Genomic DNA, 26537 nt, shown 5'->3' with positions numbered 1-26537 from the left:
ATATTTTTGTTACGCCATTTAGGGTTCTAGCTAAATTGGACATCCATCGCGTAAGTATGGAACAACCAATTTAGTCAGGACCCTAAATGGCGTAATTATCGCGGAACGTGATGATATAGCCAAGAAAGTGGTCTACCACTTTTCGATTCTATCATCTGATTGATAGAGTCGAAAAGTGGTAGCCCACTTTCTTGGCTGACCGTACAACCAAAAAAATTATCACCGATTTAAAATCTTCAGATGTTTTGGTTTTGACATTTTTATTAACAAGCAAGAATCTTGAAATACGCTACAAAATACCTCATGAAAAATACATTTTTGATTTGTCCTTCTACTTTAATCAAGATAAATCAAAGTTTCAAAATTCATTTAATCATTTCATTTCAAACTTGTTAAAATTATTGCACTTTTTACTAAACTTTAAAATAATTATACTCATTCTCGCATACACAAATTTACCCTCATCCCTAAGCCCTCTTGAAATCCAATTTACATCTAGCATATCATCTGAATGGTACAGTGGAACCTCGCTAACTCGAACTTTGATACGACGAAATACTCTTTAATACGAAATTAAATTCTGTATTCACTTCCCTTGACCAAAAACTTTCAAAACTCAAAATATCTGATTAAGATGAATCAACAAGAATTCCTTCTACGGCAATCCAGTACAAATTTTACCTCCATAACACGAAAACATAGAGGCATTTATACTCCTATTGGTCGAACTTGTTTAATAATAAAATTCTGTTACTAGAAGAACATAATTAAGCCTGTAAGTACTTTAAAGGTTTGTAAAATTACCTCTAAAAATATATTGTTTATCTCTGTAACTCCAAAAAGAAAAGAACAGAAACCTAAAAATCTGCAATATCTTCTATTATGTTTCGGTTAAATTATGTTCTAATGTATGGGGAAGACAAACAAATTATAGCCAGCATTCAATGAATGTAGTATGACACCTTTGGGTATGGTGCTTTACGCACACTAGCGTCCCTCGCCCTCCCCCTGACGCAACCCCCCCTTTTAGCATGAAATATGTCCTGATGGGAGGGATTGGACACTAGTGTGCGTAAAGCACCATACCCAAAGGTATCATACTACATTCATTGAATGCTGGCTATAATTTGTTTTTTCAAAAAACACAATTTGACCGAATCAATTAGACGAATACTCGTTAAAATTAATCTTTGGCGTCACCCATCAGATTCATACCATCGAGGTTCCACTGTACATTTTGAAAATACCCGAGTTTAACAAGTAAATAAAGCGTTAAAATATTGAGAATTTCCCGCTCCAATGGAGTCGCACAACTGTTTGAAATATTGCAATTTTCCAATTGAGTTTATTGAGAGTGTAGGTACTCGTAGTTTGTATTCTGGGTGTTAGGTTAGTTTAGAGTGCTTAGATGGGATGGTTTAACTAAGTTAGTTTGCTATGAAAGTTTTGTTGAGGGAATAAGAAGAGTTAGGTATTCGAATATTATGTTATTCTAATATTTGTACAGTTTTTTTTTTATTCAATATTTGATGCTGGCTGTTGCAATAAATTAATGTGCATTTCTGGACTATGGCAGACTGAGTCACATGGCAACAACATTATTGTCATATTTAGCGTTACACTTGAATCCCTCAATATGCTCAGGAGCTTATTTTTACGTTTCAGGATTATTAAAGTGGTCGCTTTGATTTTTCCAAATAAATATTAAACATAAAATCGTCTAGGCCCCGATTCAAACTCTAACATACGTCAATTGATAGATCTAGAAACGACATGGAGTAGATATGTCAGTGTCAAATGTGACGTTTCTTCAAGCAAAAACGTCATTTATGACACTGGGTAGATAATCAGCCGTATTCGAACAATGAGATATGTCATATACTAGATATTGAAACGATATGGATTAGATATGTCAGTGTCAAACAAGTGTCAAAAGTGACGTTTTTGTTTGAAGAAATGTCAATTTTGACACTTGTTTAACACTGACATATCTAATCCATATCTTTTCAATATCTAGTATTTGACGTATCTCATTGTTCGAATACGGCTGAATCTTGTTATCTTCATTTTGTTTTCAAACACCTTTCTAACACGTCATTATTTCCTCTAAGTATACCATTTCCTTGCAATCAGTGTTCATATGTCGTTTAATCAATCGCACCCTCGTTTGCGAAACTAAGTTATTCATAACGTACTGGCCACTGGCTATTTCTGTTCATTTCCAACCCAAAACGACCTAAATCCATACAAACTGCACGCGATTGCACTTCTAATTGCTTTGACAATAAGCCCTTAATCAGCGTGAAAATAAAACCACTTGATTCACTTCGGTTTTCGTGGTAAGATTTCCATGAACTACCCTTGGGACTGACACTATTGGAAATAAAACCTTAACGCGTTGATTTAAAGTCCTTTCTCAAAAATATTCAAGACATATTAACACGGAAACGTTCTCTTTTTAATCTCAATTCAAAAGTCATATAGACTAGTCTAAGTAATTCAAAAGTGTACCTTAATTTGTAAGCGTTATAGTTCATTTTTACGAGAAGAATATGGCATTTAAGACTATTTGGAGTTTGTGGTGGAGTTTTTGAATAAAGAATTCGACGATTCTTTTGTTATTTTTTGGAAGGTGTCGTAGTATTTGAGCTACTCCAGTGACTCTTTTGTTTGACTAATAACGTACATTCAGCAAAATTCAGTAGAACCATGTCATATTGACAAATAGTCATAAATAATGCATCAGTTTGGGCTGAAGTATAACTTTGATAAAGTTCCGTAGAATCATATTAGTATAAGTAGTGCCAAAGTTTAGTTTTAGGTACTAAATGTGGCTTAGGTTTGGACTTCTGTTGAAATTGTGAACTTTGATTCGACTTTGACATATATGAGTTCTTAAATGACACAGTGTACTTAAATGTTGAATTTTAATATTTTTATTTCAAGAGTAACTATCGCGGTAACTGAAGACAATATTAAGTATGTAAAAAGTACTTGAACAATAGAAACACGCTTTTTTCTTCAAAATTAACAGTTTTTAATACTTCAATAATTACACAAATGAATTCACAATTTGATACAGATTCTTTACTCCTAAACATAATTTTTATTCTACATTTCAAATACAATAAAAAAAACTAAAAAAAGAATCGCGTTTTAACCAATAAATATATGTAACTCACTTTTAAATTACAAAAAGTTGTGTAGTAAATGATTATAATACTTTGATAAATAGGTGCAATTACTCAGTTTCTACAAAAATACCTTTACAACTAAAGGATGACTCGCGCTAAGCCGGACCGTGTCCGGGCCCAGGCATCCGACATGTCATTTTCTATGACGGCTGATCGGTGATCACGTGGTGATTTCCATAGAAAACGAAGCTCAGAAAGCTCCGGCCCAGCCCCGGCCCGGTCTAACGTGTGTCATCCTTAATGATGTTTCATTGACAAATGGTTCTTTTGCCTAAAATATATCTAGATTCACTGACCATCAATACTGATCAACTTTTACTATGGTTTCGGCCCAGAAAAAAAAAAAATAGTTCTCTGATGGAAAACATCCACACGTTATTAAACAAAATGTACAGTCAATTTTTTTTCACGATATCGGGGTTGGTCTCTAAAAGTATGATTAATCAATATGATTCAAAAAACACTGTATGGTATGGTAGGCAAGCAATTTTTCAATTATCTTAAACAAAAAACTATTCACACACGAAAATTGTGTTTAAACTAGGCATGAATAAATAATTTCTCGTAAATGCCTAGCTTAATTAAACTGTTACTGAACCTAGCTATTACCTTTTTTAATTCAAGTCGTTATTATTTTAAACTTTCACCGCAAATATGACTAAAACTATTCCACTTTAAAATAAGGTAAAAAAACGTTCCATGAATCACGTAAGGACTTATACTTTTCAAAAGGTTATAATTAAAAAACAAATCCTATTTAGAAAAGTAACTCGAAAAAAAGCACTTTCCAACTAGAAAAATACGCACATTTTTTGTGAATGCCAAGTTACATGCTTTCCGTGGGTTTCGCGAGCACTTTTCGTACAAAAGTGGCACTTGAGTTAATATTTTACAGAATATCTCATCTTCAGTCCTGTTTACTCAAAATTAGACTTTGTTTCGTAGCTTTAGAGTTCAATTTTACAAAGGTTTTATAAGAAGTTTTTGGATAGACTGAGCCAAGTCTTATGAATGTTGAATTTAAAATTCGTATTTTGGCCGTTTTAACCGTTTATTTTAGATTAATTAAAATTAAAAGATGCGTCTGAGTAGGCTTGAACGTTTTACGCATTATTAAGGGCTCTTCTATTTCAAAAAATGTTATTTAAAATACATTTAAATTTTAGGCAAATATAGCAAAATATACATTCGCCGTTTTATAATTTGAAAGTCCAAATAATATAGTCAAATAGGTTTTCGCATTATATTTTGTGAAATTCAACAGGTATGAAAATGCTCGTCAAAACATACATATATTTGCTACTCGTTTTTATTATGTGATAACGAACGTTTCATTTCAAAAATATTGTATTTCGTGTGAATGGTAAAATGGTGGCATTTATTTTACTACAAAGCGTTGTTCCTCTCTTAAGTATATTATAACCAGCGTAGGTATTCAAAGTATTCCATACTAATTTAATGAGACTAATTATTTCATTTATATATATCAACTGTTCTTTTTGGGTGTTGATGTATGAAATATTGTAATTTGCAACTAAATGGTAGGTAAGTCATAGATATTTTGTTTAGTATTATTTTAAGTAGTTATACCACAAAAATGTTTATGAAATAGGGTGTTGCGTTGGCCGCGACAGCTGAAGACTTCGGTCTCGGCCACTTTTGACTTGGTCACTTTTTCATCACCCAGACTGTTAACTCACGTAAGCCTTATTACAACAGGCATAAGGTCCACCGATGGGCAGTTTAGAGTGTAGCTGTTTGTACCTAACCTATATCGTCGAGTGACAAGTAAAAGTCACTAACATCTTTGAAATTATTGTACAATAAACCGTGTTACAAGTGTAGTAAAGTGCATTGTTATTCAAATTTTTTGATAGAACTTACTGAGTTTTGCTTGTCACCCGACGATATTTCTTCGGGTGACAAGCAAAAGTCACTTAGTACATCAAAAAATTAAAGTAACCATGCACTTTATTATACTTGTAACACAGTTTATTGTCCAATAATTTCAGTGGTGCTAGTTAGTGACTTTTGCTTGTCACCCGACGATTTACTATGTTTATTTCAGTATAAAACCTGTAAAAGTTTTCAACTCTCTTTTGTTTTGAAATTTAAAAAAAATACCAAACCGCCTCTCAAAAATTAAATAAACATTTAAGTGAATGGAAAACAACCCACCGTAACCTTCCACTAAATCTTGTTCACAAAACGAATGGAATGACTGAACGAATGAAAAGCGCCGGTGTTAATTCAAATGTAAATCGCGACATTTAAATTCAGATGAGGCGGTCATTATGGCCTTTTACAAATTGAGGAATTGTACTTAATTGTTGTTCTTTTGTTTCAGGTACGAGTCTGTTCCTGGGTTTCGGGTTTTGCATAATAAATACAAAAGTACGTAAATAATACGCCTGATTTTAGTGAAGTTACCGAGGGTCACGGATTTACGCTTGAACCACTACGTATACCTTATTGTTAAATTGTTATAATGAAATTGTTGACCTCTGTCGCTGTAGTCGCTTTCACTATTATGCATTTGCCCTTAGTTTAAGATACCTTAGTCCTAATTATACTTTAAAATATTTTAATCCTATCGTTTTTTTTTAATTGACACGGTTTTCCTAAAGAAGTCATGGACGTTCTCTTAGTCTTAGAAAAAGAAAAATCTCCGCGTACCTAACGATTTTTATCGGAAACTTGGATGTAGTTTTGCGTAAAACTTCAAACTTTCAAACTTCAACATTTATTCAGCAAATAGGCCACAAGGGCACTTTTACACGACAGCACTGAATTTACATACAAGCAAAAATAATAACAATACAACAATTATATGGAATAAAAAGATTAATCCTTAAAAGATAGTCATTTAAATGGGATCCTTTTCCCTAAAGTACGACCATTTTATCTAGAATAATCATGAAAAGGCACAGACAAAACATCCTCCAGACTGAGCATAGACGCGCTACCCCCTCTGCCACGCATACGGTAATTTTACTCCATGTTCGAGTCAAAAGTGTCTTTGTGTGACGTCCGTGTCTTTGAACGGACTTCACTCACCTCGTCCCGCGCACTCCCACGTTTTTGGCATCATCTCATAAAGTCGGTCTAGAGGATTCCTAGTCTATGTGAACAGGTGTCCCTATGCTATACCCAGTGCTAATATTACTCAATATTGACTTCAGCATTTTTCCCCCTTTAATTTTATTTCAAAACTAAAATTAACAGCTTTATTTTTCAATGACATTACTTTGCCGTAAACACTTCGATGGCACTAAAAACTACTCTACGTGTGGAAAAGTTACAATTTCAATTGCAAACTTTCCACACAATAATTGAATTTGTATGGAACGGGAACAATCCAGGGAAACTTTCGCAGCACATTTATAACGATAACACGAAGTAGGGAAGTAGGTTATGAGCGTGTTTGTACAGTCAGATGCAGATTTTTTATGACTATCGACCCGCTCCGGCTTCGCTCGGCTAGTTCACTTCGCACGGCTACACAAAACCTTTACAACATTTAATTAGTTCTGTTTCGTTATCGATATTCATACTATAGCTGCCAAAACTTACGGCGCGATTCGGGAAATGAATTAGAGATGCATTCGATATGAAATAGTAAAGATATGTGACGTTCCACGCAAAAAGGTAGCCATGGCTGCCACCTTATGGCAGCTTGCGCTTACACTATTAATAACGCCGCTCCAATATTCAGCCGGGGCAATGGTACCTTTTGCCGTGGAACGTCACATATCTTTACTATTTCATATCTAGTGCATCTCTAATTAATTTCCCGAATCGCGCCGATAATCCTCTAATACTTTTGGTGTTTCTATGCGCGATCTATCACGAAGATTGTATGTCCTTCGTGCTTCTACTTAATCTGTTTATAAGCCTTCTTCTTCCTCGCGTTATCTCGGCATTTTGCCACGGCTCATGGGAGCCTGGGGTCCACTTGACCATTAATCCTAAGAATTGATGTAGGTACTAGTTTTTACGAAAGCGACGACTGCCATCTGAACCTGAACCCAGAGGGGAAACTAGGTCTTATTGGGATTAGTCCGGTTTCCTCACGATGTTTTTCTTTACCGAAAAGCAACTGGTAAATATCAAATGATATTTCGTACAAAAGTTCTGAAAAACTCATTGGTACGAGCCGGGGTTTGAACCCGCGACCTCCGGATTGAAAGTCGCACTCTCTTACCGCTAGGCCACCAGCACTTTCACCAGCGCATTTTGTTTATAAGCCTTAGTGAGGCCCGTAGCGACATATACCGTAAAATTATCCTTTGACTCTGTTATCCACGCGTCCGTGTCTTCAGAAAATAAAATGCGTTTTGAGTTGGTATCTCGTTTGTCCACATTTGTAAGGTGAGCAAATAGCGGTACACGGACATTTTCCGTGCGTCTCGCCTTGAGTTAAATAGGGACACACGGGTGGATAGAATTTCTTACAAATAACTTTAAGGTAAATAGGTATCACACACATCAATCTAGCCTTAATAAACCTAATCTTAAACTAAGCATAGCTTTTTTATGAATATAAGACTAGACGATGATAACTTAAGTAAGGTAAGTACCCCTATTAACGAGCCCATTAAAATCGGCACTGATTACCGCGGTATGTACAAAAAGCGTTTTATAAGAACGCCTATTGAATATTTTTAAATTGAAGTACACACAAATAAAGCCTTCTCTATTGACTGTCGAATAAGTATAGCACTAGTAAAGAAACACAAAGTAAATAATTCGAAAACCGTAAACTAACTCATCGGGGGCGCAGGATTTGAATGCTCCATACTAACGCGCCACACCTCAAGTAAGCAAACGCGTATTTTATTCAGTGATTTTCATAGTAATGGTGAATATTATAGAAAGATTAAGACTTTATATCAAATCTTAATTATGATATTTATGGTTCCCTAATCCTCAATTTGTAAATATTTGCTTACCAATAGTAAAAAACAGGAAATTAAAAACCTCGGTGTTGAGTTCCATTTTTTGGTGTGGTTCCTAATTTCGAGGTATACCTCGGTAATAGCGGAAACGGTATTTTAAGTTCGAAGGGTTATATATTCATATGTAAATACATATTTCCTTAACTGTTGATTTTATTGAAATATTTAACCATCTATAAAGCTAAAGAGCTATTAACGTGGTATGAAATCTATTCAAGAACTCTTAATTTTGACTACAGTTTTAAGCACTTAACTGGAGGTTTCCTTAGAAACCATTATATGAGAATCTTGTTTAAATATTGATATAAAAACAAAAGCATGGCTGTCAAGTCTGTTTTATACAATGTTTCGTAATATTTAGTATCTTCCATTTTGATTGTGTTCAAAATATACGCGATCTTTATTTAATTTTATTACTCGTAAATGAGTTTTACAATAATGTGAATTAAACCGTTTAGCGATGGTTACAAAAGACATCAATCGGTAATAACATGTATGGGAACCCAATACCGACCCACCTACAACTTTGGTAGGAAATAAATAGGTTCATAATATAATTATTATAACACCTATTCTATTATTTTAATTAGAACATATAATACACCAACATACAATCGCAATCCAATGCGGTAACGCAGCGAGCGTGATGGGCACCTTTGCATCGGGGGCAGCCCGGGACGGGTTTCAGTAGGTTGTTTATTTTATACATATTTAGTTTATATTTAAGTTTCGTTTTTAATTAATTTAAAATTATGTTTGGATTATGTGTTATTAATAATGGGTGCAGTACATCCAAAATTAATTTATTTTAATATTTGATTTCACATATCTAGTATTATTGGATCAATTTGATGTTGATGGGCATTTATTTGTTTGATGAACGCAGATATTTGTTTCTAAGTCATGGGTGATTTCTATGTAGGTATATAAATATGCCCAGCAGTGGGACGTGTATAGGCTGAATTATTATTTTTATTTTATAAATTTCTATTCATCTATATATATAAGTATGTATATCGTCGCCTAGTATCCATAGTAGAAGCTTTGCATAGTTTGGGGCTATGTCGATCTGTGTAAAATGTCCCCTTATATTTAGTTATTTAATATTGATTTATGTAAATATTTATATACAGCATGCATTTTTGATACGACCACATATATATTATTATCTAAGTGTAGTTAGTAGGTGTAAGTAGACTCAAGTAATTATGTTTTACTAAAAATTCTCTTATTTTTCCTTATAGAAAAACCAAAAAAAATATTAATTGAATCTTATGATTGGAAATCTGATTAAATATAATACACTACTATTTATTTAACTACTATTGTCAAATAAATATAAGAAGGAACTAAAAATGCGATGGGTTTATTTACCCTCGTAAAAAGGAACCCTTATCCGCGGTATTTGGGTAGCAATGATCAATTACCACGGTAATAGGCGATTTCGACGTTTTAGGTTTAATAATGATTTTTTTCTATATAACTGGCCAAAACAAGTCCAAAAACGAATGAAATATACATTTCGATATACAAACTATCATAAAAAAACATGTCATTGTCCATACAGAGCCAGCTTATGTTTCATTTTTGGCTGTCTTTGTAAAAGTTGCTTAACCCCCTCGTTAATAGGGGTACTTACCTTATACTTGTAAGTTATTTGTTTTAAAAGTGGCCAAATCCTTTAACTCCTCGTGCTAATATTGATACTCGAGCAAGCAAAAGATTCAAAACGTAGTGAGTGGTTCGAATGTGTAATCTTGAGCATTGCGAGGGTTTAAAGGCCCAAGGATTGAACAAACATTGCTACCGAGTGAAACATAAAAAATCACTACATCAACGCGCAGAAAATTAAATCCCAATGAACGCTAACTCAAAATCCTAAATTACAAAACTATATGTGTCAAAATAGGGAAAGAACTCAAAACTTTCATCGAACTTTACCAGTTTTGTGGATAAAATGCAACTTTCCTGTCAGTTTTAGAAGAAAAAAGAGAGCATTATCGAGTTGGCGTGTTGAAAAATAAATTAAGTGCGTCAGTTTCTTCGTCAGTATGTCACAAACACATCAGCAAACGCCGCGAGCGTTACTTTCTCTTGAAACAACATTTTTGATAGTGTCATTCCTTACTCCCCCCAAAGGTCGAGTCCTTAGGGGTCGCTTTTATTTTTTTACTGGCTCTGGGGTCCAGGGTATTTTTATTTACCTACATTTGGCAAACAAGGATACCTAATATTACCTATATTCCGTCTAATGGAAAACGGTTAACATAGTACTGGATCTTACATACCTTATAGGTTAGTGCAGAGTGCGACTAGATAGAAGGTCAGATGGGGTAAGACAAACACTGTGGTAAGAGTAACACTTGTAGGGAATCCTTATACTGTTACTTATCCCGAGTAAAATAACTATGTTTCTCTTCCCCACATTTCCTTACACAAAGAAAAATTTAACGTTAGCCGTTAAATCTCTTTTAATATCAAAAAAATATGACGGTTATGATAACACTTCCACACGCTGTGACAGGGTGCACGGCGCGTACGGTGCAGAGTTAGCTTAGACGGTAGCGGACTCTATTAGAGATTTTCAAGGTTACCTCGTAGTTGTAGTTATCCCAATGCACCTTATCACTGAAAGGTACGGAGCCAGCACTGCACTAGAAGGCACTAATACTACTACTAACTACTACTACTGCCTAGTAACCTGCCATGCTACTAGTGCTTTCCAGTGCCTACTGGAAGGTGCGTTTTTCGATAAAATACGTGAGTGACCCGTTCTTAATATATTTAATACGAGTAGGTACGGAACCGTTTATTATAATTTCCATTCGCTTTTGTATATCCTTCGTGTACATTATTACGAATCTCGTATCTATATCTAAGTATCTAACTCCCCATCACTGCGACACTCGTGTAGCTAACTCCCCATCATGCCCATATCCAACGCGCTATCAGCAAATATAAATAATGGCGTTGCTCTTTTATAGTTCTCTCACTGTCGCCGACTCGTTTTATTTTCTTCAAAGTGGAGTTTAGGATTTTTGTAAAATATAGTGAGTGTTCTTCGCTAAATAGCGCTTTTATTTTGTTTGTACAATTGAGAAATTTTGCATGCTTGACTAAGTATAATATGGTTCTCCATATAACTTTGTTGTGTTGAAAATAACGATGACTGGGATGAATTTTGGTGGCGAAATTGTGAATAAAATTCTGAGAAATATCAAAATAATCAGAGATCATAAAAATTCTAACAAAAATTTTAGTCAAGCGAAAGAAATAGGTAGACTTGAAAAATAGACAATCAGAAAAAAACAGCGCGTGATATTTTTTCTTAAAATTAGATTTTTACGTTTTCTGCATAAATGCAGTCGGCTGCAGTGCTTCAACATCAACACTGCCGCAAATGTTAAAATAATTATATGTTTCTTTTCTAAATTATGACCTTGCAGTCGGTAGTAATATCGCGCTTCAATACTGGTGAAGTTGAAATCCGAATTAACTTTAACTGCGTATACAAAAATAAATGAACAACGCAAAACCAAGATGAATTCACTAGAAAAACTCCGTTGAAGTCACACTGTATTTACCCAGAGTCAGGAATAAGACTAACTGTACGTTTTTTAATAAAATTCAATTTGCCAGCGTTTAAAAGACGACTGCAGTTTGTTGTCGCAATTCAATTTCTTACAACGCAATTTCGTGCTCACTTCGTTGTGAATGACGTTAGGTGCAATTGTTATTTTACTGTGTATTGAAATCAAAATGGTAGAAAGACGAACATTTTTAAGGTTTTAAAATAGGTATTCAAATTCCACAAACCAGAGATTAATATCGATTTCGACATTGATGCAATATGCAGCTGGCAATAATGTAAGTATATTTCAGCTCGACAATATTCCAAGGAACGTCAAATTTCATATCAATTTCTCGGTAAAATTATCTTTTTAACGATTCCTGCAGTACCTAAGCAGCAGTATTTGCGAATATCAAAATCGATGTTTCCGTCCAGATTTTTGACAATTGTGGCAGCAATGCAGTCGGCAGTAATGAAGTCTGAATCCGAACAGCACCTTAAGCTATACAGCTGTACTTGTTTACCGAAACATCTAAGACCGGGCTTAGGAGTAAAGATCAGAATCATAAATCTCCCTTTACACCAGAGACCGCAGCTTACACGGACAGATAGATCACTAACACTGTAATTGGGACAGAGTAACGAATGGTGTTTACTGGCTTAAGTTATCTGTGGCAAAATGGCGGCATACCAGAATAGTGAAAATTTTTGACAGAGCGAAATGAAGGCCTGCGTTTAAATTTGGTTAGAAAAATTGTTTGTACGACTGTGTGCACAGCTCGCATTTCTCAATCGGTTCTCGGGATTGTGAGTAGAGGGCCTCGTTCGAGAACCAAGTTCGACGTGTTGCCTCCCTGTCACATTTACGTACGAATTTACAAGTGCGAGACAGATGCAACACGTCGAACGTGGTTCGCGGTACGCCCTCAGTTTCGATAACTACTTAATAAAGATTTATTGTTAAGTTTTCGGAAATATCACAAAATGACGGGGCCATGGGGTCGCGCGAGGTTAGAACTTACGAGCCACTAGTTTAGGTAAATAAATAAATAAAGGTCACAAAAGTTGATCCACCCATTATCAGTCAGTCAGTCAATTAAACCTGAAAGGACAGTACTTAATATGTACCTAGTAGAAATCTAAACCTGTTTTGTCTGATGTTACTAACTTCAGAATAAAAACAGCATTGTTTTTTCTGACTGTTTTAGGGCCTTTACTAAACTCATCATTATCATCATCATACCATCCTGGCCAGTTTCGAACACGGCGACTGTTTAGTGCTGATTACAGTGATTACGAGTATTGAGAGCGCCGTTCGCGAGGTCTCAGGTGGCTGCATAACCGATTTTAGCAGCAAATGTACGGCCATATTCACTAGCCAAACTATAGGTTCTACTTGTATGAACCGAACCCTCTGTCTCTGTAAGCTGTGTAGAACAATTTGGTTAGTATTCAGAGGGCGGTAGTCATTTTATTTATCGGTGGCAGAACAACTACGCTACAAGGCCCTGCGCAGCCACGGACTAAATAAGATATGTATATAGCTATACACTTAGGTACATAAGTATATAGGGTTACCCTTAGTTAGGCCCACCAATAACTAACCTAGAGATGTGTAAAAATAGTCCCCAACATACATGTATTTTAATCACAAATAAAATTCTCAACTATATTAAGCTAGAAACTCTAAACGCTGTGTATAAAACAAATTACAAAATTATTCGGTTAAGGATTTTCTTAATGACGATAGTTTACAACATCTATTTTGTTGTAATATTGTTATTTTATAACCCCAAACTTTAGTTTAGTTTTAAGTTAATGTTGTGTGCCCTTACAGGGTGTCATGGTTTGACTTGTATTTTATTGTATAACATGGATTTACTATGTACATGACTTTACAAAAAAAAATGTATAGAAATAAATGCGAACAAGGCGATGCTACATATTAACTCACATTATAGACGGGTCTAACGCGAATTATATTCCATTACTTACCTTGATTTACCGACGTTTTGACACAGGTTTCACTAAAAAAATATTATTAAAAAATATAAATAAAAAAAATATATTATAAGGTGATGCTAGGCGATGACCGCATGACTTCCTCCCTCTTTGGAGGTCGTATCGTAACAAGATCAACTAACAAATCGTAAAATCAGAATAGTGCTCCAAGGTTTAATGCTTAAGCTCCGTTTCCCTATAGCGGCCGTCTCTATACAAATAAATATGGTTAGTACGGCACCGCTTAGCTATCCTAGGAAACCAGAGCTTTACTTAATGAAAGGTAGATAATAATATAATTAACGGTCTTATTAATATCTTACCAGAACTGTAGTAAGGTTTCCTCAAATAATTATATCCATCAGGACCCCGGACTTAATACGAGTCGGTAATCTACTCCAGTAACCTTGGGTAAGTCATAAATCGTTAACTGGGGAGTCACTCTCACTGACAGTTTGGGACAGGAGGTAGCGGGGGCGGGAGCGGCTAACGAATGATCCTCTAGTTTAGTTACTGTATACGATAAAGGAAGAAACCCATTTTTATTCCTGCTCCAAAATCTTTACTATTGAATCTTCTTTTCCTAGCTTATAGTTATTAATTTTTGAGGGGGTTGAAAGTTTGTATGACTACAATAACTGGGCAAAAACGCCTATAAAAAGAATTATAATAATTGATTTCAAGGAACAATCATGCCAAGGGGCATAGCCTGAAATAAATATGCATACTCACTTCTCTAACTCCCCCCAATATACTGAGTTACATGAGCGTTACTTTTTTGGAGGTCGCTAGCGGCAATTGGTTACTATTCCTGATTTTTGTCACGCAAAACGAATCTTGTTTGCCAACCTAAAGACGCTATCCGCAAAACGCATTTTTTATGATATGGAAGGCAAACGCGGCTGAATAAATATTTCACATCTGAGGATGCCGAAGGCCGGGCAAAGTGGAGAAAATTGGGCATGAAAGCAGACCCTGGCGCTAGGCCGGGAAAACGCTAGGTTGAAGAGGAAGATGCGTTCAAATAGTGCTTATCAGTAAAACGCTATAAGCTCTTCACTCGGCCCACAACGTTTACCGTCACTCGGGTAATTGAAGAATTATAGCGAGCCCCTCGACAAATTTGATTACTACGAGGAAGAAAGCAATATGGCGTACTTGTTACGGGAACTCTGGTTTTGGGGATTGCTTTTCTTCTGTTTATATTGATGTGATGATCTGCTTGGATGTTTTGATCCCAAGTTATATTTTTTAAACTCACTTTCTATGACAGATGACTGGTGATCACGTGATGCTTTCCATAGAAAACGAAGCGCCGGAAACCCCGGCCCGGACTCGGCCCGGTCTAACGTGAGCCATTAATCCGAACAGTTTTCGTTATACATGCGATAGATAATGTAGAGCGAGGCTACATCTCTACATTAGCTGCAATGGATTGAATGTGCTGATGGTATCGTAACAACAAGGCGTAAAGTGTTCGTGCCAACACACAATAAATACGAAACTGTAGCAAAACAACCAACAATTACTTTACAAATGATACTTTTACCTGGCTGACTGTATTTGTCGTGTATTAGCTGCAATTTAATGTTAACGAAAAAAATTGTGAAATTCGTACAGTCAACAACAGAGCTATGAATACAGGCAAAGTGTCAAAAATATGTATACAGTACTTTATTGCCTGTACATTAAGGTCGTGTATACATATTTTTGGCATTTTGCCTGTATTCATAGCTCTGGTTGTTGACTGTACAATTCACTATAATCTAGTTCCATAATTATTTTTCATTGAATAGATTCCCTATAAGTAGTAGCATCAGAATCTAAAGTAGTAGATGAAATGAAACAAACCTCCAAAAGTATCTCTGCCATATCGTGGTCATAATTATCCTAATAATTGTTCCTACAGACATATCTGTTTTTGTTAGGTTATTAGAAAAGAAATATGTACTTTTTGACGCGTACTCTGGGGTATAACCGCGAAAATCGAAGTTCGCGAATTGCGGGCATCTTTTTCTGTCACTCTAATTACGCCTTCATTGGAGTAAAATAGAAAGATCCCCGCAATTTGCGTATGTCGGTGTTCGCGGTAGCCCCGGCCCCTGATCCTGTCATAGATTTTGTCATAAATTTTTCAGGAGATATTTTGAAGTGAAAACTTCTTTAGCGGCGCTGTGCTTTTTTTGTGATGGGGAAAAAATGTTAAACTCGCGACAGGTCACGTGACTGACAGATTCGACAGATTGAAAATTCGTAAGACGGACACGTGATCTGATCGAAAAACTGTTACAATGTCATTGAGTTTTCACTTCTGCCGGCACTCCCGGAGTGCAACCCGTTGTTTTTTTTTATCTGTTTCTTACATGTTTCCATAGCTGTTTTATTTCCGTGTTTCTGTCATGAAGCAACCACTACCAGGCGTGGCTCACTCCGCGAATTCGTCGCTTTGCTACAGGTACCTAAAAATACACCCGTCCCACACCAATTTTGGTGGCTAGTCATAAGCCGCGCGTGGCGCGAAGCGTAGCGTAGCGAAGTGTCCTGATCGTCACAGACGCGTTTTGTTCGAGAGTGAATCTTCTGTACCTAGTACTATTATTACTAGGACCCGGGTATGTCCTGGACCCGGGCATGTCCTTAAACTACGTCCAGGACCCGGGTATGTCCTTAAACCACGTCCAAGATCACCGGTGGACGGGCAGCAGCGTCCCTCAAATTCGGTGTACTCGACTGCGATCGCCAACCCGCCTGCCAATCGTGGCGATTAAGACATTCACCCCCCAAAAAAGGGGGAGGCCTATGTTCAGCAGTGGACGTCTTATGGCTGAGATGATGATGTTGATGATGAGTACTATTACTTATTCTGTGCCACTGATAGTTATCATAGTTAATAACATCGCGAGGCGTCAAGTATTCGTGCCAACTAGCAATAACTCCAAATCCGTGTTAAAACAACCAACACTTATTCTAATTTGATGCTCGCGATTGCCAATACCTACCTACATAAAAGCCGTAACCGACATTGGAAAACACATTCAATTTTCAACCGTAATCCAATGTATCTAAGTTGAAATTCAAACTGGTTTTTCGATGGCACGAAATAACTTTGCATTTTGTGTATTTTTAGAATTGAGTGGCCAATAAAAGAAATTGGTTCTTGGCTATTGGTATTAATTTATGCATGTTAAATCTGCGATGGTAGCATGGTCGCATTGACACCATGCCCGTCACGTTCTTACAGGGATAAGTTCGCCTTTGTACCTTTATTTCTGCAAAATATTATGTAAACCTGTGTTGTGTACAATAAAGTGATTACTACTACTACTACTACTACGTTCTAACATGTATGTAAGTGCGAAAGTGTAGGATATACTGCCATATTCGAACTTCAAGATATTCACAAGAGACATTCAAGAGATTCAAGATATTCGTTTAGATATCAACTAGTTCTCTTTTGCAGCGCAATTCGGGCAACCAATGTCACTTTTAAGTTAGATACAGTAAGATATCTATTAGATGTGAATTGGATTTCTAAGTCATATCTAGTGGAAATCGTTCAAGGGTATCTCCAGAATCGCGCAAATGTCAAAATTTACATTGACATTTGTTTGACACTGACATATCTAATCCATATCGTTTCAATCAATATCTAGTATTTGACGTATCTCATTGTTCGAATACGGCTGTTCTCTTTCCGCACAGACTATACCTACTCCTTTTATTATACAAACAAACCATTCATTTAAATACGAGTGTTGCCAGTAAAATCGAACGATCTAAAAACATTACTCCCTCAAAACATCCTCTCAACTTGTTAATTTTTACCCCAAATGCAATGGAGGCTGGCATTAACGGCATTTGTTATAAGTTTGGCAACACTGGGCCGTTAAATTTGAATTTTCATGGCAACACAGCATATTGTAGTCCAGTCAAAAACTCAACATACTGTCTCAGTAAATTTATGTTTCGAATACGACGAGCGTCTCTAATCACTGTTTTCTCTAAGATTTTCGAAAGATTTATGGAATTATAAAATGGAAATTTCCACATTAAATTTATGAGTTTCAAGTGAGACCAAATTGTACATGTAGACATTTATTTTCATTCCAATGAAAATAATATTGGCTTTAAAGTCTTTTACGATTTTAAACGTCTTTTGTGTGATTATTTTTTTTACGGAAGACTCAATAAACGTTGAAAACTCAAAGAAAACTATAAATGAAGTTAAAGTTAGAATTATAGTTAAAATAAGAACTATTAATATTTTCATCTATTTACATTTATAGTGAAGTGAGACAATATTTCGACTTCACTTTAACAACTTAACATAATACATTATAAGCCGTTGCCTTAAAAAAATTAATAAAAAAAACATTTAGTTCAGGTTTCAGGACCCATATTACATTTACAAAAAATAAAATAATTAAATTAAATTAAATTAAATACATTTACAAACTAGGTACCTACGCTACAAACATTTACAAAATTACCCTACCCTTAATTTACCCTCTTTATTCACACATTATTTCCCAAATATTTACACAAATATTGACTTCCTTGATTGGAGTACAAACAGTATGCAGTAGCTTGGTTATGGTTATTTATTTAAATTTTAAAAGCTTCTCTGGAAAATAAAATATAATTTTATGTTTTTACGTTCAGATTGATACTTTTTAGAAGAATAAAATAGTATTATTTTGTGTTTTTTTCTTTTAATTTAACACTAACAGTTCTGTTGTTCATTTTTTTAAATTATTATCTAACGATGTTAAAAGTAACTATAGTTAAATGAGTTGCTATTTTTAAAAAGACAAGTTGTTATAATATAAGCTACCGTGCGTTATATCATCGTAGTACCCACAAGAGAATTATTGACCTTAGGGCCCCCCCAAATCTGGCGTCTTTCGAGCGTCGGCGTCTACAATTCTATGGCCGCTGCTCGACGCAACGTTGACGCAGCGTCGACGCAACTGCGCAGCGACGTCATTTTCCATAGCGCTGACCAGACGCCGACAGACGCCGACGCTCGAAAGACGCTAGATGTGGGGGGCCCTAACAGCACAGAATAAATAATAGCACTAGGTACAGAAGATTCACTCTCTAACAAAACGCGTCTGTTACCATTAGGACAAATATGACCGCTAGCAAGCGCCACCCGCGGCCTATGGCTAGCTACCAAAATTGGTGTGGGACGGACGTACTTGTTGCGACGCGACGCGCCGAATTCGCGGAGCGAGACGCGCCTGCTAACAGTTAACGATGAATATCAAAATAAGAATAGGATAGGTACCCTTATTTCAGTTACAGCAGATTTGTAGCACAAATGAAAAACATACTTAAAAAACACAAGAACCTAACTTAAAACTTCCCAAGCTAGTTTAAACGTAATGCTCAAACATGTTTTTAACCAACTGAGCCAATAGCGAAGATTCGAAAGCCTTTGTTGCTGTAGCATGCTAAATGATCGAAGTTTAACCGCACAGAGTAAAACGGCGAAGTCACTTTGCATTACGCTCGTTTGGTCTTAAGCCTCATTTAGACGGTTCAAGAACTTGCATATCACTACACCTTATAAAACAAAGTACTCCGCAGCGTCTGTCTGTTTGTGTGTATGTATATTCGCAATAAACTCAAAAACTACTGAACGGATTTTTATGCAGTATTCACCTATCGATTATTCTTGAGAAAGGTTTAAAAGTATAATTTGTTAACCCGTGCGAAGCCGGGGCGCGTCGCTAGTTCGATATATGTATTGCTAACTAAAGAATACCTACAATGAATTCAGTTGATCGGCCAAATATTGCATTGCGCATGCTGCATTCTTCTGCAGGCGTCACTGCTGGTTAAGAATACAAACCAGTACATCAGGGGCAGTTTCAAAGTCACACCGATAACAGATAAGCTTATCAAAAAACGTCTACTGCGGTACGGGCCCATTCAGAGACGACCTCTTGAACATATAGTCAAAGTAGCCTTACCGATGCTTGCGACGGTGTAAGGATGCGGGAGACGACCTGCTACCTACTTAGAGAGAGCAAGGACGCACACCTGGCACTAAACCGTCTACTAAACTAATCAACCTTTTGACCCTGGAGATGATTATCTTATTAGACAATGTCAACAAAAATGACACCGCGTTTATTTTAATAACGCCCTCGCTGAATTACTCTATGTTCTCACGTGCCCTGTAAGTAGATGCAGATCGCAACGTCGAGGTGTTTAAGGTAAAGTTTTAAACTCGCTGTTTACGTCGAGAATATGGTAAGTTTGTTATAACGAGGTTCAATACAAAGTTTCTTATAAATAACGTCGGTGAAACGCTGGGGAGTGGAACGAGAGCCGGTGAACTTAGGTGTATTTGGATGTACGTGTTTTAGAACTAGTTTTAGATTTAATAACAAAACTTCACAAATATGTTAAAACGACCCTCAGGTATTTTTAATTTAAAAATTGCTGCAAATTAGTAGGTGTATACAAGTGCTAAAATTTTATTTCAAATAATAATATCCGAAAATATACTTGCTTGAAACATAATTGGGAATGAAATTTTCTAAAAGAGTATAAGAAATAAAATATAAATATGTTACCTACTCCACAGAATAAATAATAGTACTAGATAGATATAGATGTTTTTTCTGTATCTTTTGTTTTGTAGTGTGCAATAAAGTATTTTATTATTATTATTTTGTGTCTCCTTTTGGATTTCACGGGCCTATAAATCCCGGTCTTTTGATAGGCTTGCGTGGGGATATAGATCCAACACGTAGAGGCCCCTTGGAGAGCTTTAATGTCATGTAGAACGCCTGCTGGAACCCGTTCACAGGCGCAACAATAGACACCCATGAACCGGTCGCAGCAGGCATTGGGACTATTGTAGAAAAAGTGAACAGTATTCCGGTCTATGGATTGATGTTTGGGTGGACAATGAGACTGGGCTATTGTAAAAGAGGTCCGGACACCTGCCATAACAATGTTAACACCGTCATCGAGGCAGGCGGTGACTCGCCGCTGACTAGATGGGCCCCTGAAACTGCCGTCGCGAAGACGACCAGGAGCAACATCGGTGTGAGCGGCTCAGGGGTGTCGAGAGGTGTGCGCCACTTTCTACCCAGTGACTGTTAACAACCACTGTGCCAACTCGCGTCTTATGCATCTTTCACTTCCACCCCTGGAGCATATAGCTCTAGCGACTCCTCTCTGGACGGCCAATGAAGGCAAGCCAGAGCTCAGAGTCCTATGGGTCCCCTTGGGGTCCACTCCGACCGACGAAGACACGCCGGAGACGGAGACCCTGACCGACTCTCGGGAGCACTCGGGTCCGTGGGGTCGTTACTCCCCAGCAGCTCGCCACAAGCTGCCCTGCGGGCTTATTATTATTACTAGGTACAGAAGACTCACTCTCTAACAAAACGCGTCTGTCACGATCAGCACAGATATGGCCGCCAGGTGGCGGCAGCGCCACGCGCGGCTTATGGCAAACCCCAAAATTGGGGTCGAACGGATGTACTTTTAGCTACCTGTAGCAATGCGACGAGATCGCGGAGTGAGCCACGCCAGCCTACTCGTAAATTTTACCAATTTAGAAATAGCTAAACTTAAAATAGGTAAGTAAAAACATTCTCAATTATCACTAACTAAATAGAGTGTAAAAAAGGTCTAAACAATATAAATAAATATTCGTTATAAACACAGACTGAATTTAAAAATATAAAAGTTCTAACAGACAATCGAATTACAAAATATATCGAGTGTCGAAAAACGAATTTTAGCAACAGTTGGCATGACAAAAGTTTCGTTTATTCAAATTTAGAATTCGAAAATACGTTGACAACGGTGACTGTTCAAAAATCGAATTGAAAGCTTTTAAAATTCCGATTGGCGTTTCGTTGGCAGTTTTAATGTTTGATTCGGAAAAACTGCGCAACAATTAGATTTAGTGGAAAAAAGAATACTTAGTAAAAATTGTAAAAAAGCACCACGTGGTCACCGAAAATGACATGATCAGTGAAAATGACATGTCGGACGCTTCGGTCCGGGAACGGCCCGGTCTAGCGTAAGTCAAACTTAAGATGAAAATGTTTTTGCGTAGAGGTTTTATAATATTAAGTACCTACGGATTGCAACACTTTTAATTAACTATTCAAAACAAGATATATTATGAGCTCCTGACTTATGAGGCCATTAAATTTAATGAATATTTAAATAAGCGCAATTAGCGCGCGTAGCGTTGTAAAACGTCGAGGTAAACTAAATATTTAACTCGGGTTTTATGCTAAGTAATCATTTTTGCCTCTAAGCTAAAGCCTTTTATGCCTTATTTACATATTTCCAGCATCAGCCCTTAGGCTATCATTTAGGTATTTATATGTTACCGTAAAACCCGTGTTTAGTGAAAACGCGTATTTTCTAGTTAAAGCCTGACAACAGTTTATTTAACCCTGAGATAGTGTCGCTGCAAATAGCTTACGTATGGCAATAATGTGCGTATGTCATGTATAGTTGGGGTAGTGGGCATTGGCTTCATGTTGATACTCGTATAAAGTCAAAACATTGCTTACAGAGAATTCGGTTCTTTCAATTTCAATGTTGTGTCGCTTTCAGGACCACCAACCTCGATGATAAAACGTTCAGTCTCCAATTCGATTATAGGATTTTTATCGTCGATCTACATAAACCTAAAATGAAATATTCAAGTTTAAACCAAACAACTAACCAGTTCAATAAAACCGCACTATAAAATGTCAACACCGGTCATGTCAACAACCAACTTTAAAACATTGTTTATTGGAATGCTATGTAATCCTTCGTCTTTTTTAAGCTGTAAGTATTGCATGCATTACAATTTTTTTCGCATCTTTGGTAATTTTCTTTGGCATTTTTGTAATATTTGAATATATTCGTAGATATTTTCCGTTTGTTTACATCGGTGACATTCGATGACATCCAACGTTCGTTGTCAAAGAGTACTTGTTGCCAGTAAAAGAAATTAGTACCATTGAAAATCCGCAAAATGGCGAGGGTCAAATAAACTGTTGTCAGGCTATAAAATACTTTTCGCAACATGAATATTAACGCGACAAATATCTGTCTGGTGCTAGTTTTTGTCACTAAAAATTGTATTGTATAGTTTTTTGTTCTCATTTAGTGACAAATTTGGTTTGACTAACTATAATTATGTTATATGTATATTTAGCTTTTGTTAAGATTATCAGGCTGTCCTAGTTTCAAAAAGCGTCTGAATAACTTTTTCAAAGCGCTGCTGCAGCAAGTATTATTAGCCTGTAACCAAACTTTTAATAGATAAACTAACAGCTTGGATTGCTAACAATATAATATTGAAAATCAGTATTTTGACTTAACTAAATAGAAGATATTTTATAGACAAAAAATATTTACAAAAAGGGTACAATAAGTCATCATCATCATCATCATTTCAGCCTATATACGTCCCACTGCTGAGCACAGGCCTCCTCTCATGCGCGAGAGGGCTTGGGCTATAGTCCCCACGCTAGCCCAATGCGGATTGGGGACTTCACATACACCTTTGAATTTCTTCGCAGATGTATGCAGGTTTCCTCACGATGTTTTCCTTCACCGAAAAGCTAGTGGTAAATATCAAATGATATTTCGTACATAAGTTCCGAAAAACTCATTGGTACGAGCCAGGATTTGAACCCGCGACCTCCGGATTGAAAGTCAGACGTCATATCCACTCGGCCACCACTGCTTCGTACAATAATGTGTATTAGGTTAAATGTGCAATTTGTTGTTAACATCTTTAGTTATTTCTAAACAGCCATGCAATATATTATACACCGTTAAAAATGAATTACATAAATTAAATTAAATAAATTATTAAATTTCATGAGAAAAAAACTATAGATAAAAACAAAAATGTAGTATAGGTAGGTATTAACTAGATAAATGTTGTAATACAATATTATAGGTAACTAGAAAAATGTTCGGAGTTTAAAAATCAATTTCTACACAAGTACATTTAAATTGATACATTACGAACAGTACCTATCACACATGTTTATGTTACATTTAATTTATGATAACAATAAAAACTACGATGAATATTCTTACAACACTATTACGTAAATATAAAACATTAAATTAGCTTAAAAATAATAATAGAAACTATCTCTAAACTAAATAAACTTAAAATAAAAATCCTATAAATAAAAAACGTCCCCCAAGTCACTGCCGATGGGCAGTGTGCAGTGGGCTGGCCGCATTGCCACGTTGTATGGCAATACTAATGCGTTGAGCAAAATACTGGCCAGCCCTCTTTTACTTAATAGTGTTGTAATAAATATTTTGCGACTCATATTCTTACAACGTTTGGCTGTTCTTTATATTGTCAGATTTATTATTTATTCCATTATTTGTATTACCTATATATTTATAGATAATTAGAAATTATTAGCAGTTATTTAATTATATTACCTCTATATTCTGCGGTACTTTGTGCTACATCTACCTGAGAGTTAATATATAAGCGCGTTTAGTAGTCACAATACTGGTTACATTGACTATTTTTTGAATGGTGGTTCGTTACCTACTCGTGCTGAAAAGTTCCAACTACGCTGAAATTTTCACCTGAAAACTTCCATCATTATTTACTTTGTTGCCGAAAGGTGAATACTATTTTCAGTTTCGCTGAAATGCTAAAATGAAATATTTTACAAAGTAATATGTCACACCAACCTACTTGTATATTAAAAAGTTGTAATTTAAAACTCATTATAATTTTTGATATTACCCCGTTCCCAAAATATTCCCACCGCACCGTTTTTAGGGTTCTGTACCTCAAAAGGAAAAAACGGAACCCTTATAGCATCACTCGTGCGTCTGTCTGTCTGTCCGTCCGTCTGTCATAGCATATTTTCTCGGAAACTACTAGACCAATTAAGTTGACATTTGGTACACATATGTAAATTAGTGACCCAAAGATAATTATAATTTAAAAATACATAGGTTCGAAGTTATTTAATAAAATAGCCAATAAATGATCATCCCCCCCCCATTTATCTCCGAAACCACTAGGTCTAAAATTGTGAAAAAAAAAATACACAAAATAGTTCTTTACCTGTAGATGACAGGAAAACCTATTAGAAATATGCAGCCAAGCGTGAGTCGGACTTATGTACGGAACCCTAGAAACGCGAGTCCGACTCGCACTTGGCCAGTTTTTCCACTTAACCGAACAAAATTAAAGGAAAACACGCGGATATCTGAACGCAATAAAGCACGCATTATACGCAAACGCCATGACAACCAACATTATAAATTGTTGCTTTTACCGAAATTAAATTTGGAGCACCGTTAATGTACGAGATGAACATATATTTATATGTACACGTTGGAGAGAGATCACCGTTTATTTGTGAGTTTTGTTTAGTCGCGCTTAGTGTTGGGGCAATCTAGAAAATTTCCCGGGAAAAAATTTCGTGTATTAATTTTAAACATGTCTCAAAACTCGCGAATGCTCCAGCATGAACTTTGTAGGCAGGGTCACTATAAACAAAAAGCGCTGCCATATTGTATATTAAATGCCACGAAAAAAATGTCGTATGATTTTTGTTTTTCAAAAAAATTGACAATAATAAGTAAACATTCTTTTTTTGTACGATACTCTGACAATAATCAAAGGAGTGAATATGTAGGTCATACTATTTGTAATTTTAAAATATATTTTTTATAATATGTATGTTAGTTTTGAGATTAATGAGCCTGCTATAAAAATATTTCATTCATTCATTTAAAATGGTACATTAATAATTTTAATGAAAATCAAAGTCTTGGTACAGTTTTGTATTTAATACATAATTTTGTATTTAATAAAAAAATGTTAGCCCGTTAGCAAGAAAATGTTCCCGAAATCAGGGAAAAGTCCCCATACCAGGGAAGTTTTCCCACATCACTAGTCGCGCGGAGTAATGGGTTGTTTATTATAGCCCGTTTAGAATGATGTCTTTTAATAACGCCCAGGCCGTGTTATAATAAAAGGTACAGCCTACCCCAAAAATCTTGCACTTTATACCAACGCAATAAAGGCGATAATCGTATGTATTTGATATAGAATGTTTTGTAAACGGGTGATGATGGATTTTTTGTACGGTTCGCGTGAGAAATGTTTCACGAGCGAGGATTGTGGACGATCAAGTAAATAGGCATTTTGAAACGGTTGCGTAATGGATCCGTTATTTGGTGATTTCATAAATGAGTAACGAAGAAGAGTGATTTAGCGGGTGATATCTATCTACACGTTCATTCGTAAAACAGGCCAATTCGAGTGTTAGTTTTTCGATCTATTTTCAATATGATATTGATCTGTCAGTGTGGAAAGTTACTTTTCTTCAACCAAAAACGTCACTTTTCCCACTGACAGATCAATATCTATTGGGAACATCTTGAATAACATACAACAGATACAATATTAAAACTAAAGTTAAAACTAGAAATAAAATAAAAATACGAACTATAAAATATACTTACCTACAAAAAAACCAAACTATAAAAAGAACACTGTGTTTTTTCTTCACTTAAATAAAACTTATAGTAACTTAACCTGGAATAACTAAAACTGGAATTGGTCTGTGCGTTTCTCTTAACCTTGCTTACCTTGCTTTACCTTGCAACCTCTATGATGTTGTGTGTCAAAAAAATGTCAAGGTTTTCGGTAGAGGGGTAAGCTCTTAAAGGCGACTCCGGTTATTAAATGCTCTGTTGAATTATATTAAAAAGAAAAATACGTATTTTTTTGAAAAATATAAAATAAAAATTACTTTTTTTGGTCTAAGATTA

General features: G+C 35.9%; 1 protein-coding gene across 8 annotated transcripts in view; it reads left to right on the top strand.

Moving 5' to 3' along the window:
- The window catches only part of LOC134675839 (hemicentin-2), a 665006-nt gene that overhangs the window by 249356 nt on the left and 389113 nt on the right, over positions 1-26537 (top strand). The gene's annotated exons all lie outside the window — the stretch shown is intronic.

Source organism: Cydia fagiglandana, chromosome 23 (genome assembly GCF_963556715.1).
Source record: "Cydia fagiglandana chromosome 23, ilCydFagi1.1, whole genome shotgun sequence".
Taxonomy (NCBI): Eukaryota; Metazoa; Arthropoda; class Insecta; order Lepidoptera; family Tortricidae; genus Cydia; species Cydia fagiglandana.
This window is presented reverse-complemented; position numbering and strand designations above follow the sequence as displayed.